We start from the raw sequence: 18936 nt of genomic DNA on the forward strand, positions 1-18936 counted from the left end.
AACCATTTTCCTTTTAGGAGGCAGGTGGATCATGCCCCCCCATTAGTTAATCCGACACACAAAAAAACTCTGTCGTCGGGGGCCCCTGACCCTGAAGGCGGCCGCGGCTCAGGGGATGGAAATCCCGGTAAGTAAAACAGCAAACAGAGGTGCCACATCCCACTTCCAGACTTCACAAAGCATTTATTAAAATTATGTAAGCTGCATCTGCCTGAACGCCTGACGAGTTTCGGTTTGAATGCCTTAATAATAGGAATAGCGACTTCTCGAGCCACATGTGTTTATTAATTCACAATCATGTGACCTGGGTTCAGAACTACATGTCCCAAAATGCCTTTTAGACTGCAAGACAATGTCCGTTATAACAAACGGTGTTCTGCTGTTGCAGGAATGCTTCATACTTGCTGAATCTCACAGTACGACAGGTCACAGATAATATAATTTTGTATTTAGCTTAATGAAGACCATTTTCACAAAATGTTGCCGTAAAACATAACAAATCCGTGCAAAGCGTCCGGTTCTTACGAAGGTGAGGTTGTTGTCTCCCTTGCTTCCCTTTCCCATCTCCATCGAGGTAAGTATTTGGGGAATCCATTTTTATTTAGGAGGCAGGCGGGTCTTGCCCCCCACTGGTTAATCCGACGCAAAAAAAACCCATCAGAGTCAGAATACCTCTATAAAAAACCTTAAAGGACAGTCTGTCCGACGTGACCTGCTGCTGCTGTCTCTCGAAAGCTCAAACTGTCTCTCTGGCACAGAATTCCTTAAGGCTCCCTATACATTCCACTTTGACATTACAGCATCTTATCCACTTTGCTACCAGTATAAACAAAATAGCGAAAATTACCCATATGCCAAATACACGTAATGCATGTTGTAAGGACACTAGCATTTCTACTCTAGATTCTGTGGAATATGAATAACCACAGAAGACTTGACTTGAATAACCACAGAATGTCTGGATGAACATCTTAAGGCCAGTCACTGAGCAAAATTGGTACTCTCTAGCTTAGTTCTCTGTTGGCGTGATGGCAATTTTATATGTAACATCCACTAAGCATGTTCATGAGTGCATCAACTCAGATTAATCCGTAATACCACTGGAGGTATTTTATGAGTGCAATGATTGGGCCTATTGAGTCACGGTAGACTAAGAAACTATAAGGTCAGTGGGGCGTTCTGGAGGCACATGCTCAGTCATCTCTATAAAAGTTAGTCAGTGAGAGTGTTATTCTCCTTTACGGAGTTAATCATTATAGTGCCTCAAATGTTACACAGTCCATTTTCGCTAACTTCCCACTACCAAATGAGCTCTTAGCTACTCTCCCTCCTGTATGATTGGCCCTTTTACCCCATGAACTGTTAGTGTACCAAAGCCACAAAGCACGGCCCACGGCACATCATGTGCCAGTTGGCTACATAGCCTCAAATTCTAATTAGTCACTTGAGTTATCCTCTTACTCATCTCCTGGCCCAGCATGCCCCAGTTTTGTCCATGTTCCAAAGTTCATACTGAAACTTGCATCTATGATCTTCTTGCGCCATTGGGCCATCCGCCATTTTAGTCTACATGACCACTAGTTATTTAATTCCATGTGTCCATTAGTTTATTTCCTCTTTGGACCGACGATGTAACATTGTTTACACAACTAAAAAATTCCTATTAAATCAAGGCATATCTTACATACTAATAAAAAAGCTAAGTATTAACAAGACACTTTTATTCATTTTACATAGAATGGGAAAGTTTATTATACACAAACTCATTCTGAAATGCAGTAAGATTTGTAAATGATTTAATGTACCTCCAAAAGCTCCCCTTTCTGCAATCAATGCCTCTACACCTCCCACGTCTACTATTTCGCCACCGAACATCCCTCTCCCGTAAAAATGTAAGCACTGCACCGTAGCTGATGCAAGCTTTCTATCATTGCCTTTTTCATGTTCAAAAATGTCTAGCAAACTAGCTCGAAATGTACACTAAATAACGCATCTCTAATTACCAGCCCACAGAAGATATTAAGCAATATATCATATCAGGCGTAAGGATTAAAAGAATAACAATTGATACAACCAAAAAATCTGTTTATGTAGCTATTACTTGAAAATCATTAGCTAGTCATGCCAAAAGTCAAGAAACACACAGCCTGTAGCTACCAACAGAAAAGAAGACATCCCTGGGGATACAGAAATTTGTCGGATGGCCATTAGGGAGAGTATAACTGCAGTTTTTCACACAAAGTCATGACAATTGAAAAAACAAAAAACTTTTAGAACGAAACTCTTTTTGGTGACTTTCACAGGGAGACATACCTCACATAAAAAGCCACGCAAAACATTTTCTGTGGCACTAGACTTCTACTGGCAAACATTACCTGCAATTCCATAATACAGAATAACAGACATTTCATGTAACAGGAGGTTCTGGAATTTTACGTTTTCTGGCTTAATTTAAATGTCATACAGGCCTAATGCCTATGTTCTAATTGTGTTAGTTTTCAGGTCTGTGTCATTCAATCGCACTGTTCTTCTCCCCTTGGCGTGAAGACACTTATTTAAACATTATTACTTAAAGTAAACGTTTTTAAAAAAAGGTTTGTAAAATTGCCTCAGTATACACGTATATATTTAAAGAAAGCCATAATCGGTCACTCATAGGCATACATCGAAGGCTAGGTACACTCAGTAGTAGAGAAATATATGCTTTTTACAGTAAGTCGAGAGCAAGTAATACTTCTTGTTCAACAAGTTTGAATTTAGATGGCGTCAATGTTGTTAGGTTTGAGTGTCCTCCAAGGGGACTAAAAAAAAAGGTAATCAGTCAACTTTTCGAGTGTATATTCTGCTTTTGCCCCTTCAGTGGTATTGGCTTAGGTTGGTTGATGCCCTCCTCAGATTTAGGTCAATAAGGTGCGTTTCAACCCTCAAATTCGACATAATGGGGTGGTTTATGAGGATGGATGTCATTTAAAGGACCTGATAAATGGGAGAAGTATATCACTGGCTGTAACCTAATGGATGATTTTTAGTGACAAAAATGCACTTCTGTTCTTGGTACTTTTAGTTGGTTAGCGATGCCACGTAGAATGAAGAAATGAGATAAAAAGTGAGAGAAAGTTTAAATAAAATCAGTTTAATACCTTTTGAGAGTGTTCAGTATAGAGATGGAATCTCAGACAGAAGCTTTTCAAGGACACCGTTCATGCAACGCTCTTCCACGGACCATGCCAAACTTATTGATCCAAGTTTTTCTTTGCAAATTGGGACTATAAATCCTAGTATGCAATGAAAAAACATCGACTGGATGAAATACTTCAACAGGGAACTGGCAATCTTGAGAGCTTTGCACCTGATGAAAAGTGGCGCAGAAGATCAGTGCATCGATTGTTTCAATAAATGATACTTCAAGAAAGGTCATTTAGATTTATTGACCCTTCTTCAAATGTATAAAAACAGACATTCCCAAAAACAGGACATTTCAATTAACCTTTAGTGAAATGGTGGTATCAGATTGGTACTGGGTGTTTGTACTCGCTGGAGAAGATTTCACTCTTCCTATTGAGATCGGGAAGATGGATCTTCCTTCGGGGGACATACAAAGCGCTTGGCAAGTATCTATGTCTACTCTGTGGTATGTTGTTTGTGCTGCTTCACTCAAGAGAAATCATGTATTCACCCTACATAGGGCCTATTGGTCACCAAAAAGGCTAACAAGGATAAATAAGCAGTCGGTCAAGTGTTGTCCTAAGTGTGGGGAAAGAGTAGCGGACGACCTCCATATGTTCTCTCATTGCCCGAGCCTGCAGGTGCATTGGCACAATGTATGTGAAGTCTTTTACCAGCATTGGGCATGAACCTGGAGGTAAGCATAAGTTTAATTATGTTTGGGGTTGGGTTAGAGGAAGAGACAAGGGTAATTCTGGGCAGCAAACGGAGGAATCTACTGTTTGTGCTGATATTGTTAGCAAGGCGTGAAATTTGTATTAAGTGGGTATCGCAACACCCTCTCTTAAGGAGGGAGTGGTTGGACTCACTACGAAGGGTCCGAAATTTGGATGGAAGTAGGGAGGGGATTAAGAAACTGGATTCCTGGGACATCTGGGATCAGAACTTTTTGTCTTGATATTTTTACACAGTTTTTTAAATTTCGTTAACACTGGTTCAGAAGTCCGATGATTAAGTAATTTGGCAATAACTCCCGGGCTCCTGGGTTGAGGACTGGTTTTTCTTGACCTTTTCTCCGGGTTGGCCCTGAGGGAATAGGAAGAATGGGGTTTTACTACCTAACCACTTTCACTGGTTGGAGGTAGGAATGGTATCCCCCTGGTTTTCTTCCTTTTTGAACAAATGAGGACAAAAAAACCTTTAGTGAAATGGAGACTCAGAAAAATACAGCTCTGGCGTGCTCAGCAGATAAAGAAAACTAATGCGTGCAGTGTACCTAAGATGAACATATTATGAATGACTGCACTGTGGGGCTGAAAGTGGGCACTTTTGGTGCTCCACTGCCCTGCATCAATTTTAACGTGGGGTGATGTAGAGCTGGTATGCCTGCGGGAAATTTCCGAAGCCACTTGTTACTGGTGTGATGTCAAGTTCTTCCTTGTTAACAACAGGCTTGATATCGAAGTTCTGCAGAAGGGCAGTGAAGAGAAGAAACAGTTCCATGCGTGCCAATCCCTCTCCAATGTAAATCCGCTTACCTAGAAAAATACCGTGGAAAAGAATAGTCAATTATAAAGTTGATTTATCAACTAAAATATCTATTTCCTCTAAAAAATGGACAACTGAACTGTAAATGTTTTATAATGTTTTTGGTAGTCCTGTTTCCATACTTGGACACCTAGTCCACAGGATTTCAATATGCAGGTTTTCAGAATGGTTAGTCAGGCTTTGAGATCCGTGCAGTTTTGGCATGCCTGTTCTGAGAGATATGCTGACCTTAGGGCTGAGCAGCAGCCTGCCTGAGGCAAGTAATGAGTCTGATTGCTGGGGCGGGCGAGTAAATGCACCTATGCTATTGATTACAGATTTTCCAGGGCTAACAAAGTCATAGCCCTTGAGTCAGAAGTCAGACACGCCTCAGTGCCACCCCGTTTGTGAAAATCTGCACCATAATAACTCCTACAGGTAACTCCGGTGACTTTAGGCTTAAGCCCTGCAGTGCCTGGAGCTAACCGTCAATCATCCTGTCACCCCGCCCTCTACCATCTTGTCACAGAGTGGCATGGGGTCAGGAGTCTCACAGACCCCACCCAATCCTATGATGGATTGGGAGAGGATGAGGTGAAAAAGCAAGAATATGAAAGCTGGAACCTGCTAATCACTGCCTGGTTTCCTATTTCCAGATTCCTGCATTAGTGCTGAAGGTAGGAGGGGGTTGCATTCCTGCTCCTAGTGTCTGCCCAGCACCGACTGCTTAAGGTAAGTGAAAAAGTAATGTGTAAAATGTGTGCATCCATGCAGGTGAGGAAGAACGTGTGTTTGTGTGTGTTTATGTGTGTAACAGTGCGTGTGTTTGTGTGTGTGATGTTGAAAGAGAGTGAGTGACGGAGGAGTAAGTGAATAGTAATAGGTGTAACTGTGAGTGAGAATGAGTGATTCACGAGTGAGAATAAGTGCAACAGTGTGAATGAGAGCGGGAGATTGAGACTGCAAGAATGAGTGTAACAGTGAATGTATGTGATTGTGAGTGAGGCAGTGAGAGTAAGTGCATGTGAATGAGTGTGGGAGTGTTGGAAGTATGAGAGAGAGTGGGGGTGTGTGAGTGCAAATGAATGTCATTGTAAGGGCAAGTGTGTTTTTGAGTGTCTGCTCTTCGAGTCTGCCACTGGCCCTGGCACCCCTACTAGTAATTCTAGTCATGTGGGGGGTGCCAATTTCAAAATACTGGCATGGGCATCTTCAAGGTAATTCTTGGCCAGTCGGTAATATATCGTGTACTAATCTCCTTGTTACGAGTACAATAATCCAGCATTCCAAGGATGTTCTCTTCACTCAAACTTTATTAGTAAGGTGATGGCATCAACGCGTTTCAGCTGCCACACACAGCCTTGTTCATGATGCAGTTTGCCATTAAATTAAACATTACATGCTTTTCAATGTGACACGAACATTGACAAATGACAAACCCATTGCACATCAAAGCCTATGACTATGTTAGTTTGGGCGCCATTTTGGAACATGTTAATTAGCATTGTTGAAACTACATTACTACATTACTCATGCAAGTGCACATTATATTGCATTGGTTCTGTTTTGAGCAGTATAATTCATCACTTTCCCAGACATTAACAACCAAATAAATACATAAAGACTTTCCCTATTTTAATACATTGAAATGTAGTGCAAAATATTTCTAGGCGACCCGTATTATACTTGGAGGTTTCCTAAGTTTATGGTCTATATAGCTTCATTAAAGTGCCAGTGCTCATTTTTTTCTTTTTCTTTTCTTTCTGTCAGGAATCAGACTCATGTGGTGTCAGCAGTGCACCATATTTGGCAAAAACCAAAGAGACAGCGGATTCTTGTGAAGCCGCAAGTGGTGAACTTATATCGAGACTTATAATGTTCTATGTGCAGTTGGACCGTTCAAGATGGCCGCGGCTCTTGCCGTCATTTGCTGTACATCTTTGACTTGACGGTTGGGCGCGCGGCTAACTGCGCACTTCAATCGAGATATCCTGAGAGAAGCTAGTGTTTTCCGTGAGCTCCAGTATCCTGAGGAGAACTGCCCTAGAACTTGAAGAGAGATATTTTCGGAATAATCCACAGAACCGAATCAACCGCTAGTAGTCGAGTAGTCAAGTTAAGCGGTTTTCGGTTACCCAAGTTTCAGTCAAGAAAGTTGCGGAGAATTCAACTGGCTGGAATATTCGTTTGTTCATCTGAGAAGGAAGCTGTTTTCCGGAGTGGCTGAGTATCAGATTTCCCTGTGAACTAATAGAAGCCAAGACTGAGCCAGCGACTAAAGTCAGTGAGTGCGCATCTGCGCCGAACCCCCAGTTTCCTCTCCTCCCTTTGGCGACCTTTCCTTTTCCTTTCCTCCCTATTTTACCTTTCCCTGTACCTTTTTGCGCGCATCTTTTGCAAAGGAAGTTGTTGAAACTACCTAGACTTTCTACACTACAGAATCTGCAAGAAAGAGAGAGTATTCCGTTAATTCATTATTTATGTACATATCAAATTCTTTGTAAGAAGATGGAACTTATTTCTCAAGCCTGCAGATGTGCAAGTCAGTAATAATTAAAAGATTACAAAGAATATCACTATATAGAAGAGTAGCAAGCCTGTAGGAGTAAAAGGTAGGAGCAGAGGAATATAAAAGTCATTAGGAAGATTAGGAGAGTAGGATGTTCTTGTAATCCCCTTTTCACCTCTGTGCATTAGGTGTACCTCGTTAAGACGTGCCAGTGAAGAACCACACACTACAGAAGACTCAGCAGAGAAGGCAGAATCACCACCTAGAGGTCATACACCATCCTGAGGCAGTCTCTTCTCTTCTCTTCCACTTCCCCTTTCCCCCGTGTTAGTGCCGTTACCCTTGCTTGGTGGCTGCACTGATGCAGGGGCATTGGGAGTAATCGTCACTTCTGCTTCTGTGGAACTTGAGGTACATTCTGACACTTTCTTTCCTATTTTTATATACAGTACATTTATTTCCTAAAGTGCTAGTGCTTAATTCTAATTAATTATGTTTTATTTGTTGCTTTTTCTTTCTTTTTTTTCTTTTGATTGTATTCTGCTGCTTCCGTATATTAAAATTCATATACTTTTCTTACAGAGAATTAAAATCTAAAGTGCTAGTGCTTACTTCTTCCTATGAATAGTTGAACGTGCTAAATATTAAAGTGCTAGTGTCCTTTATCCTTCTCCTCATTTATGAATTATAAAGTTTAAAAAATAGTTCCTTTGAATGTGCAGCTTTCTTACTAATTCTTAATACAGGCATGTAAACAAGTCTTCATAGACGTTAAGTCCATTGGGCTCTTTGCAGTCTAACTCCAATATAAAATATGTTTCTAATTTTCAAAGTTCCTTTTCTCTATTTCCCCCCTCCTTCTCTTGGGAATTTCAGCTATACAGCTATATCTCATCAGTCTGAGATCAATTTGATGTTTTTTTTCGAAGTGCCTCGCCACAGGGTAACTTCTATCTTTATTTATAATGGCTGTAGGACTCTCTTGTGGGCTGGAAAGGTAGTGCTCCCTATAAAGATCTTCTCGCATTGGCATTTCAGCATATAGACTACAAAGCTAGACTTGCAAGTTAAATAGCCTCTTATTCTCATGGCGTTGTTAAAAGCTGTTTTAAAATTCATTAGATTTTCCCCATGTTGGTCCTGCTTTGCATTTAAAACACTTTCTAAAACCCTCTTTCTTTTGTAGCCATGTTTGATTGCCCGTGTTCTCTTGTTATTCGCTTCTCACTAAGTGGTCCTTTAAAAACTTAGATTTCCTGTACGTTATCTCTGGATAATTCTGGTATATATATATATATATATATTTATATATATATATATATATATATATATATATATATATATATATATATATATATATATATATATATATATATATATATATATATATTCAGTGAAAAAACCATAGGTTTCACACACGTTATAGTTAGGAATTAGCATTTAAAAAACCTTGCAAATTCAGTGAAAAAACCATAGGTTTCACACACGTTATAGTTAGCTGGACATTTCACTCGTAAAAAACCAATGAAATTTCCCCGTTATAGTTAGTTAAGCTAACTATAACTCGCGCGCCCGCAATGCACTGCTGATGACGTCACATATTACATCACTCATGACATGGTCAGTGACATCACTCATGACATCACTGATGACATCTCAAATGAAATCACAGTATCCTGTGTTTCTCCAACACAGGATACTGACCTAAATGAGGAGCATAGCTTCTTCTTAATCTATTATACTCCTTTACACAATTTGTATCAGCACTAACTTTTGAGTCATCAAAGTCTATCATGAATAAACCTGATAATGTTTTCACTCGTGACAAAGCAACATATGCCATACCTTCTTTGAACACAGTTGAACCAATGTTCACAAATGCACAATCTACAGTCAATCCTTGAGACTTGTGAATAGTTACAGCATATGCTAGAGAAAACGGAAACTGCTTCCTACGTACATATAAGTCTTTCACAAGCATGAAACGAACTGAACAACGACAAATATCTTTAACTTCTTCTATCTGATCAAATTTTATTTTTAAACATTCAATTCCATCTTTTTTCTGATAATTAATAAAACCCACAACTCTTCCCATAGCTCCATTAACTAAACTTTTTTCAACATCCAAATTTCTCCTTAAAAATACTCTACAGTTCATGCAAACATATAGATTTTTTTCTAATCCAGCTGTTTTGGAAATGTTCTTCTCTAGTGAATCCAATTTATTTCTCAGTGTGCTTGTTAATGTGATAGTAATTCTTCCATCCTCAATTTTGTCCACTGCTTCCAATTTCCTGATATCTTCCTTTTCCAATTTCAAAAGCTCCTCATTGAATATTGAGCATTCACGTAGAGTTGGCATTAAGCAGATGACACTTTTCTTTTCTGCAATGTTCTTGTATATCTTCTCTGCAACTATTTCTTTCTTTGGAAATAAATTATGTAGCAACCGACTCTGTAATGCTTTTGTGCCAGCTTCAGTGAGTAGTCCAATTCTGATATCTTTCAGAATACTTCCATATTCTTCATCGTTTGCTTGTCTCATATTGGTAGTGAGTTCCTTGTACTCAAAGAAGGACCAAATATTTGCATTACCGATGCTTCCCAATGACTTCTTTGTGTCTTCATGTGTCACAGTATTAAACACTGGTTGTCCTTTAACTGGAGTAAGCTGTAGAAGATCCCCAAAAACTATGACATGTTTTCCACCAAATAACACGTCATAGTCTGTCCTTAGAATTTGCTGCATTCTTAAATGCACAAAGGCAAGCATTAAGTTTGATACCATGCTCACCTCATCAATAATGAGAACTTGCATCTTCTTCAATACTCTTGAAACTTCCAAGCATGCTTCTCCAGTTAGCTTGTTGTATTGTATTTTGTTCTCATGCTCCACTGGTAACATTAGCAAACGATGTAAGGTGATTCCTTTTATGTTATATGCTGCTAACCCAGTTGGAGCAGTAACCACACAAGACAAAGTAGAATCCGTTTTTTGCTGTAGGTAGCTTCTGATGACTTTTATTAAGAAACTTTTTCCAGTTCCAGCTTGTCCACTTACATACATCCTGATTGGATGAAATGATGTGCATGAGCACTCTTTTTTTTCATGTAGAAATCCGTGATCAATTTTGTTTCTGATCTCTTCATAAATTTGTTGCTGCTCTTCGTTCAGTTGTCTTTCCAAATTTTGTAAGTCTATAAATTCTTCTTGAGCTTGATTCATAGCCGTTTCCACTTCATTCATGGCTATTGATGCTTCATTTTCAACGATTGGTTGTCCTAGGGGATCTTGACTGAGTGTTCCTGAACTTTGGCTGTCCTGAGAACTGTCTCTAGCTACTTCTGCTGCAATTGTAGTTTCCTGTTCAATTTCTTCATTTAACATTTGCAGATAAGTTGAGAATGTACTGCATTGTATGCTGTCTTTGCAAGCATTAAACGAATCTTCATAGCTTTGAAATTCTCCCAGTAGTTCATCCTCTGTACGCCATGGTTTAAACAGCTGTAAAAGAGCCAAGTAGTAAAATTCCTTTTTGTCAGTACTGTCGCAACTCAGCTTCCTGTGATTTATCAAACTTCCTTTTGTTTGCTTCACCAAACATCCTTCCTCACCAATGACTTTATATTTTCCATTGTTGATGTCTTCTGCGGCTTTCCGTGAATAAATGTAGTTCTGCAGCACTTCATAAAGACACATGTTCTCCAGATGATGACTTCTCTTTGGGTAATATGTGTCCAACATGTTTGATTTCAAAATATCTGTACTTTCTGGGTCATTCTCGGCCAAATATTCAATTTCTCCAACAGATTTCAGTACCCGATTTCTCATTGCTGCAAGGCCTAAACTTGCCCAAATTATTCTTCTTGATTTCGAGTAGAGACTTGCAGAAGATAACCTATCTGAACATTCGTAGGATCCAATTTCTCGATGCGATAACATCTTTAAACTGAAACTGTACAGCTTCTTACTGACAGTCTTCTCGTGAGAAATCTCTTCCCACATTTCCTTCAATTCTGTTTTTTCTGATTTCGTAATGTAAGACGTTACATATCGAGCAACAGCAATGGAATTGTCAGCTACATACTGTATATCCATGTTAGCATTCCACATGGATAAAATGACTGGGTTGTAGTCATTTATATTTTTTGATTCTTCTTTTCTTTTAAGGTTGTAGGTATTCTTAGGGGATTTTCTTGTGATAGTATGTCTCACAGATGACATAAAACTGTTTACTCTTCCATTTGAAAGAACAGGTCTAGGAAATCCAAATCGACATTTAGTGTAGTATTTATCTTTGCTCTTGTATTTCCGTCGACAGTATTTTCCACACCGATGACTTTGGAAACGTAAAACTTGCTCCTTTAACTTTTTCTCTTCTGTGCTTTTTGGTATAGCACATGTTGCATATTCTTCAATGTAAGATAACACTGCTTCATCAGCATCTGTTCCAAACTTTGGGGCATCCTTGATCCACAACAGCATATGAATATGAGGAGCACCTCTTGCCTGGTACTCTTTTCTCCAAAAGAAATCCACTACTTCTCCTAGAGGTGGATTTTTTTTATTGCAGATGAAGGACATCATAGCCTCAAATCTATGATTGAAATATCTGCAAACATTAACCGGATCCAATGAGCACAGTTCTCCTGCTGTCTTGTATTCGATGTTTTTAATGTTTGAATTTGCCTCTCGTAGAAAATCCAGTAAATCATCCCAAGCGTACTCAGCACAGCTTAGGGTAACGAACCATGTTGGTGTTCTTAAATTCCGTAACATGCATTTTAATTCACCATGGCGTCGGTACCAATATTCATTAGTCCCACGCTGACAAGCCATCAGATTGATCAGTTGTGTTTCCAAATGATCATCTCGGTGCTGAACTTTCTCCATAAAATCCTTAGCAGACACATTTTGTAAATGTACTCCACTTTTTAAAATGTGATTTACTGCATATGATAATGCAGACAAGTCGCTTTCAAATAAAAGATGGAACAAATAAGGAATACTTTGTCGAAATCTTGGATCTTCTGCATATAGTCTTGTAGTCCGATACTCAGAAGCTGGAATCTGTTCTGGACGTTCATCGTATCGTCCTCCTTTTCCTTTAGGAAACAGCTGGGGAAAACATCGAGCTTCCAAGCTCTCCTCCCATACACTCACGGGAGTTCCTTTTGCTTTCTTCATCTGAAACAGATCAATATTGTCTCCCATAACTTCTTTTGAATGAAGAGGATGTATGCTAAAATGTTCATAAATTTCTTCTTCCTTTGACTTGTCCACTTTTTCAATTTGTCCAGTTGGTGTTTCTGTGTCTTCTTGTAAAGCTTCTTCTTCTTCTTCTATATAAATTGATTCATACCATTTGTTATTCCTTTTCAAATACAAATTTGCTCTTTGTACTTTCCGTACATCTACCAGCTCCTGCCAAACCTTCTTATTCTTTGTAGGTACACCATTAACCAGAATAACTAATGGTTCAGTTTCCAAAGTATCTGCATCAATAGTTTCCATATTTTTTTTCAAATCCAAGGGCAAATATACCACTCTACCTTTTAAACCTCTCAGTAAATCTGAAGGAGGTAATTTACCAGTTTTGGGCTCCATACGTACTATGGTCTGGAACGGATGAACACATTGAATAAGTATAGACTCATAAGTATTTAATTCAGAAAGTTTGGCAGGAATAACATCCAATTCTAAATTATTATGTACAGCTCTGGTCGGCATTCTATTTTCTTCTAATTTGTTGTAACAGTATTTACAAATACGCTGAACTTCACCCAATTCAAAACAATTTTCAAGAAATATATATGTGGCAAAATCCTTCCACTTATAATTATCTTCATTTTCACTTTTTCTATAGAGATCATCATACCTGGTTTGTTTTCTATAATGAGTTTTGCGGCAACAAATACAAGTAATATTTGGTCTTTCATTAGAGATTTTTTCAAATTTTGTTATGTGATCATTAAATGTCTTACTTACAAATGGTTGTACATTTTCTTCCACTTCTTCCTCATTTACTGTGTCCTTTTCTGCACTGTTTTGTTCAGGACCAAAGTAACAAAACTGAATTTCATCAACAACCTTCTCTACATCTGATACTGACCCACGGAACAGAGCCCTATTCAATTCATCTAACTTTATTGCTGGACTTTTAGCAAAATACAATCGTCTCACAAACTTTCTCATTTCAGTATGATGAACAGCCAGCATTCTAAAATGATGGAAAACACTAATACACACTTTTCTAGATAGACAAGCCAGAGAATGACCCTGCAAACCAGTATTCTCTCTCACTCTGCATGGATCTAGACTTTGAAGCACCTTAATCTTCTGTTTTACACTTTTTTTACTATATTCTCTTAGAAACTCACGAAATTCATCAATAGATTTCCTGACGCACAGTGCAAATACTACTACAATTCCAAGTGTACACTGGGGCTTTAGGACGTCTCCCCATAGCCTCATCCGCCATCACTTGTACCTCATCTCTTGGAACCATTATCTCCTTCTCCATTATGCAACCATTTTTCACTTCGTAAGCACGACCTCTGGTGTCAACTGCATGCAGCAAACTATTACTTTGAAAATAGCTCTCTTCATTAAAAAAAGGTTCACTACTTGAACTATGCATCCATTTTCCTAAAAACACTTTACAAAAGTTTGTTCTGTTCACTACTCTTTTCCTTTTGCTTTGTGATTTCAGTACATTAACCATTTTATCTAATGTACGCATTCTATTCAAAATTAAAATGAATAGTTTCCTTTTTAATTCTAATGCCTTTGCTGCAATGGCTTCAATTTCTTTTTTTCTCTTGTAAAATTTAGCCTTTTGCTTATATTTCTTCACATCCTTTATCAAATTGGACATAACTCTTCTCTGAAACATTTTTCTACGTAGCTCTTTAAACGCTGTTTTTCTGTTTAAGTTAATCTTTTTAGTTGCAGAAGGTTCCTTTTTTTGAATATGTTCTTTAAAAAATCTTTTGTTTGCTTACCAGAAGATTTTTTCTTTTTCCCAACATGAGCATCTCCAACTAACTTAGGTCCTCCAGTTGTCTTCAAATATAGGTTTTTTTGTGGTCTTTCTTTACTCTGGATTTTGTAGGCATCTTAAATTTTGTTCACTGCTCTTCAGCAATACCTGAAAAAAACTAAAAAAAAAATCCTTTATTTTATTTAAATATATTACTACATTTTTTATGTTCTTTAGAAATCTTAAAATACTATAAACCCCTTTCCTATAAATGAAAATCACAATAACACCTTCACAAATTAAATATCTAAAAATAATTCCTGTGTGCACACAAAGTCATGCTTTGAAATTAGACAGAAAACGAAATTTCTTTGCCAATTGCAAAGCATACTTTCTACTACTTTTTAGGCAAGTGAAAAGTACTTTTACAGACTGACACATTATGAATCCACTTTTCAGATTCTTAAAAAAGCACATGTCCAAACTGCTTTTTCAGACCAGCACCATGTGTAACCTGGGCGACTGACTACACTCCAGCAAGGGCAACCAGCCTTAGTGATGCTGAATGTTTTTGCATTACTGACTGAAACCTCAAACCCCACTCGCTTGTGAATACTGTGCATGATTCCACAGGGTAAGCAGCTGGGTGTGTGCTAAGAGTCTGCTTCTGCACCAAAAAATGGCTCCCCCTTTCCATCTAATGCAACTGTGAAATCACCAGAGCAATACGCAATAAATCTCTGCCTGTAATTCCTCTTTGCACACAGAGTCATGTTTTCATATTAGTCACAAAACGAAATTTCTTTGCCAATTTGAAAGCACACTTACTACTCTTTTTTTTGGCAAGTGATAAACACTTTTACAGACTGACACATTTTAAACCAACTTTTCAGATTCTTAAAAAAGCACATGTCCAAACTGCTTTTTCAGACCAGCACCATGTGTAACCTGGGTGACTGACTACACTCCAGCAAGGGCAACCAGCCTTAGTGATGCTGAATGTATTTGCATTACTGACTGAAACCTCAAACCCCACTCGCTTGTGAATACTGTGCATGATTCCACAGGGTAAGCAGCTGGGTGTGTGCTAAGAGTCTGCTTCTGCACCAAAAAATGGCTCCCCCTTTCCATCTAATGCAACTGTGAAATCACCAGAGCAATACGCAATAAATCTCTGCCTGTAATTCCTTTTTGCACACAGAGTCATGTTTTCATATTAGTCACAAAACGAAATTTCTTTGCCAATTTGAAAGCACACTTACTACTCTTTTTTTTGGCAAGTGATAAACACTTTTACAGACTGACACATTTTGAATCCACTTTTTAGATTCTTAAAAAAGCACATGTGCAAACTGCTTTTTCAGACCAGCACCATGTGTAACCTGGGTGACTGACTACACTCCAGCAAGGGCAACCAGCCTTAGTGATGCTGAATGTATTTGCATTACTGACTGAAACCTCAAACCCCACTCACTTGTGAATACTGTGCATGATTCCACAGGGTAAGCAGCTGGGTGTGTGCTAAGAGTCTGCTTCTGCACCAAAAAATGGCTCCCCCTTTCCATCTAATGCAACTGTGAAATCACCAGAGCAATACGCAATAAATCTCTGCCTGTAATTCCTTTTTGCACACAGAGTCATGTTTTCATATTAGTCACAAAACGAAATTTCTTTGCCAATTTGAAAGCACACTTACTACTCTTTTTTTTGGCAAGTGATAAACACTTTTACAGACTGACACATTATGAATCCACTTTTCAGATTCTTAAAAAAGCACATGTCCAAACTGCTTTTTCAGACCAGCACCATGTGTAACCTGGGTGACTCACTACACTCCAGCAAGGGCAACCAGCCTTAGTGATGCTGAATGTATTTGCATTACTGACTGAAACCTCAAACCCCACTCGCTTGTGAATACTGTGCATGATTTCACAGGGTAAGCAGCTGGGTGTGTGCTAAGAGTCTGCTTCTGCACCAAAAAATGGCTCCCCCTTTCCATCTAATGCAACTGTGAAATCACCAGAGCAATACGCAATAAATCTCTGCCTGTAATTCCTTTTTGCACACAGAGTCATGTTTTCATATTAGTCACAAAACGAAATTTCTTTGCCAATTTGAAAGCACACTTACTACTCTTTTTTTTGGCAAGTGATAAACACTTTTACAGACTGAAACATTTTGAATCTACTTTTCAGATTCTTAAAAAAGCACATGTCCAAACTGCTTTTTCAGACCAGCACCATGTGTAACCTGGGTGACTGACTACACTCCAGCAAGGGCAACCAGCCTTAGTGATGCTGAATGTATTTGCATTACTGACTGAAACCTCAAACCCCACTCGCTTGTGAATACTGTGCATGATTCCACAGGGTAAGCAGCTGGGTGTGTGCTAAGAGTCTGCTTCTGCACCAAAAAATGGCTCCCCCTTTCCATCTAATGCAACTGTGAAATCACCAGAGCAATACGCAATAAATCTCTGCCTGTATTTCCTTTTTGCACACAGAGTCATGTTTTCATATTAGTCACAAAACGAAATTTCTTTGCCAATTTGAAAGCACACTTACTACTCTTTTTTTTGGCAAGTGATAAACACTTTTACAGACTGACACATTTTGAATCCACTTTTTAGATTCTTAAAAAAGCACATGTCCAAACTGCTTTTTCAGACCAGCACCATGTGTAACCTGGGTGACTGACTACACTCCAGCAAGGGCAACCAGCCTTAGTGATGCTGAATGTATTTGCATTACTGACTGAAACCTCAAACCCCACTCACTTGTGAATACTGTGCATGATTCCACAGGGTAAGCAGCTGGGTGTGTGCTAAGAGTCTGCTTCTGCACCAAAAAATGGCTCCCCCTTTCCATCTAATGCAACTGTGAAATCACCAGAGCAATACGCAATAAATCTCTGCCTGTAATTCCTTTTTGCACACAGAGTCATGTTTTCATATTAGTCACAAAACGAAATTTCTTTGCCAATTTGAAAGCACACTTACTACTCTTTTTTTTGGCAAGTGATAAACACTTTTACAGACTGACACATTATGAATCCACTTTTCAGATTCTTAAAAAAGCACATGTCCAAACTGCTTTTTCAGACCAGCACCATGTGTAACCTGGGTGACTCACTACACTCCAGCAAGGGCAACCAGCCTTAGTGATGCTGAATGTATATGCATTACTGACTGAAACCTCAAACCCCACTCGCTTGTGAATACTGTGCATGATTCCACAGGGTAAGCAGCTGGGTGTGTGCTAAGAGTCTGCTTCTGCACCAAAAAATGGCTCCCCCTTTCCATCTAATGCAACTGTGAAATCACCAGAGCAATACGCAATAAATCTCTGCCTGTAATTCCTTTTTGCACACAGAGTCATGTTTTCATATTAGTCACAAAACGAAATTTCTTTGCCAATTTGAAAGCACACTTACTACTCTTTTTTTTGGCAAGTGATAAACACTTTTACAGACTGAAACATTTTGAATCCACTTTTCAGATTCTTAAAAAAGCACATGTCCAAACTGCTTTTTCAGACCAGCACCATGTGTAACCTGGGTGACTGACTACACTCCAGCAAGGGCAACCAGCCTTAGTGATGCTGAATGTATTTGCATTACTGACTGAAACCTCAAACCCCACTCGCTTGTGAATACTGTGCATGATTCCACAGGGTAAGCAGCTGGGTGTGTGCTAAGAGTCTGCTTCTGCACCAAAAAATGGCTCCCCCTTTCCATCTAATGCAACTGTGAAATCACCAGAGCAATACGCAATAAATCTCTGCCTGTATTTCCTTTTTGCACACAGAGTCATGTTTTCATATTAGTCACAAAACGAAATTTCTTTGCCAATTTGAAAGCACACATACTACTCTTTTTTTTGGCAAGTGATAAACACTTTTACAGACTGACACATTTTGAATCCACTTTTTAGATTCTTAAAAAAGCACATGTCCAAACTGCTTTTTCAGACCAGCACCATGTGTAACCTGGGTGACTGACTACACTCCAGCAAGGGCAACCAGCCTTAGTGATGCTGAATGTATTTGCATTACTGACTGAAACCTCAAACCCCACTCACTTGTGAATACTGTGCATGATTCCACAGGGTAAGCAGCTGCGTGTGTGCTAAGAGTCTGCTTCTGCACCAAAAAATGGCTCCCCCTTTCCATCTAATGCAACTGTGAAATCACCAGAGCAATACGCAATAAATCTCTGCCTGTAATTCCTTTTTGCACACAGAGTCATGTTTTCATATTAGTCACAAAACGAAATTTCTTTGCCAATTTGAAAGCACACTTACTACTCTTTTTTTTGGCAAGTGATAAACACTTTTACAGACTGACACATTATGAATCCACTTTTCAGATTCTTAAAAAAGCACATGTGCAAACTGCTTTTTCAGACCAGCACCATGTGTAACCTGGGTGACTCACTACACTCCAGCAAGGGCAACCAGCCTTAGTGATGCTGAATGTATTTGCATTACTGACTGAAACCTCAAACCCCACTCACTTGTGAATACTGTGCATGATTCCACAGGGTAAGCAGCTGGGTGTGTGCTAAGAGTCTGCTTCTGCACCAAAAAATGGCTCCCCCTTTCCATCTAATGCAACTGTGAAATCACCAGAGCAATACGCAATAAATCTCTGCCTGTAATTCCTTTTTGCACACAGAGTCATGTTTTCATATTAGTCACAAAACGAAATTTCTTTGCCAATTTGAAAGCACACTTACTACTCTTTTTTTTGG

The sequence above is a fragment of the Triturus cristatus genome, chromosome 9, assembly GCF_964204655.1.
Source record: "Triturus cristatus chromosome 9, aTriCri1.1, whole genome shotgun sequence".
NCBI lineage: Eukaryota > Metazoa > Chordata > Amphibia > Caudata > Salamandridae > Triturus > Triturus cristatus.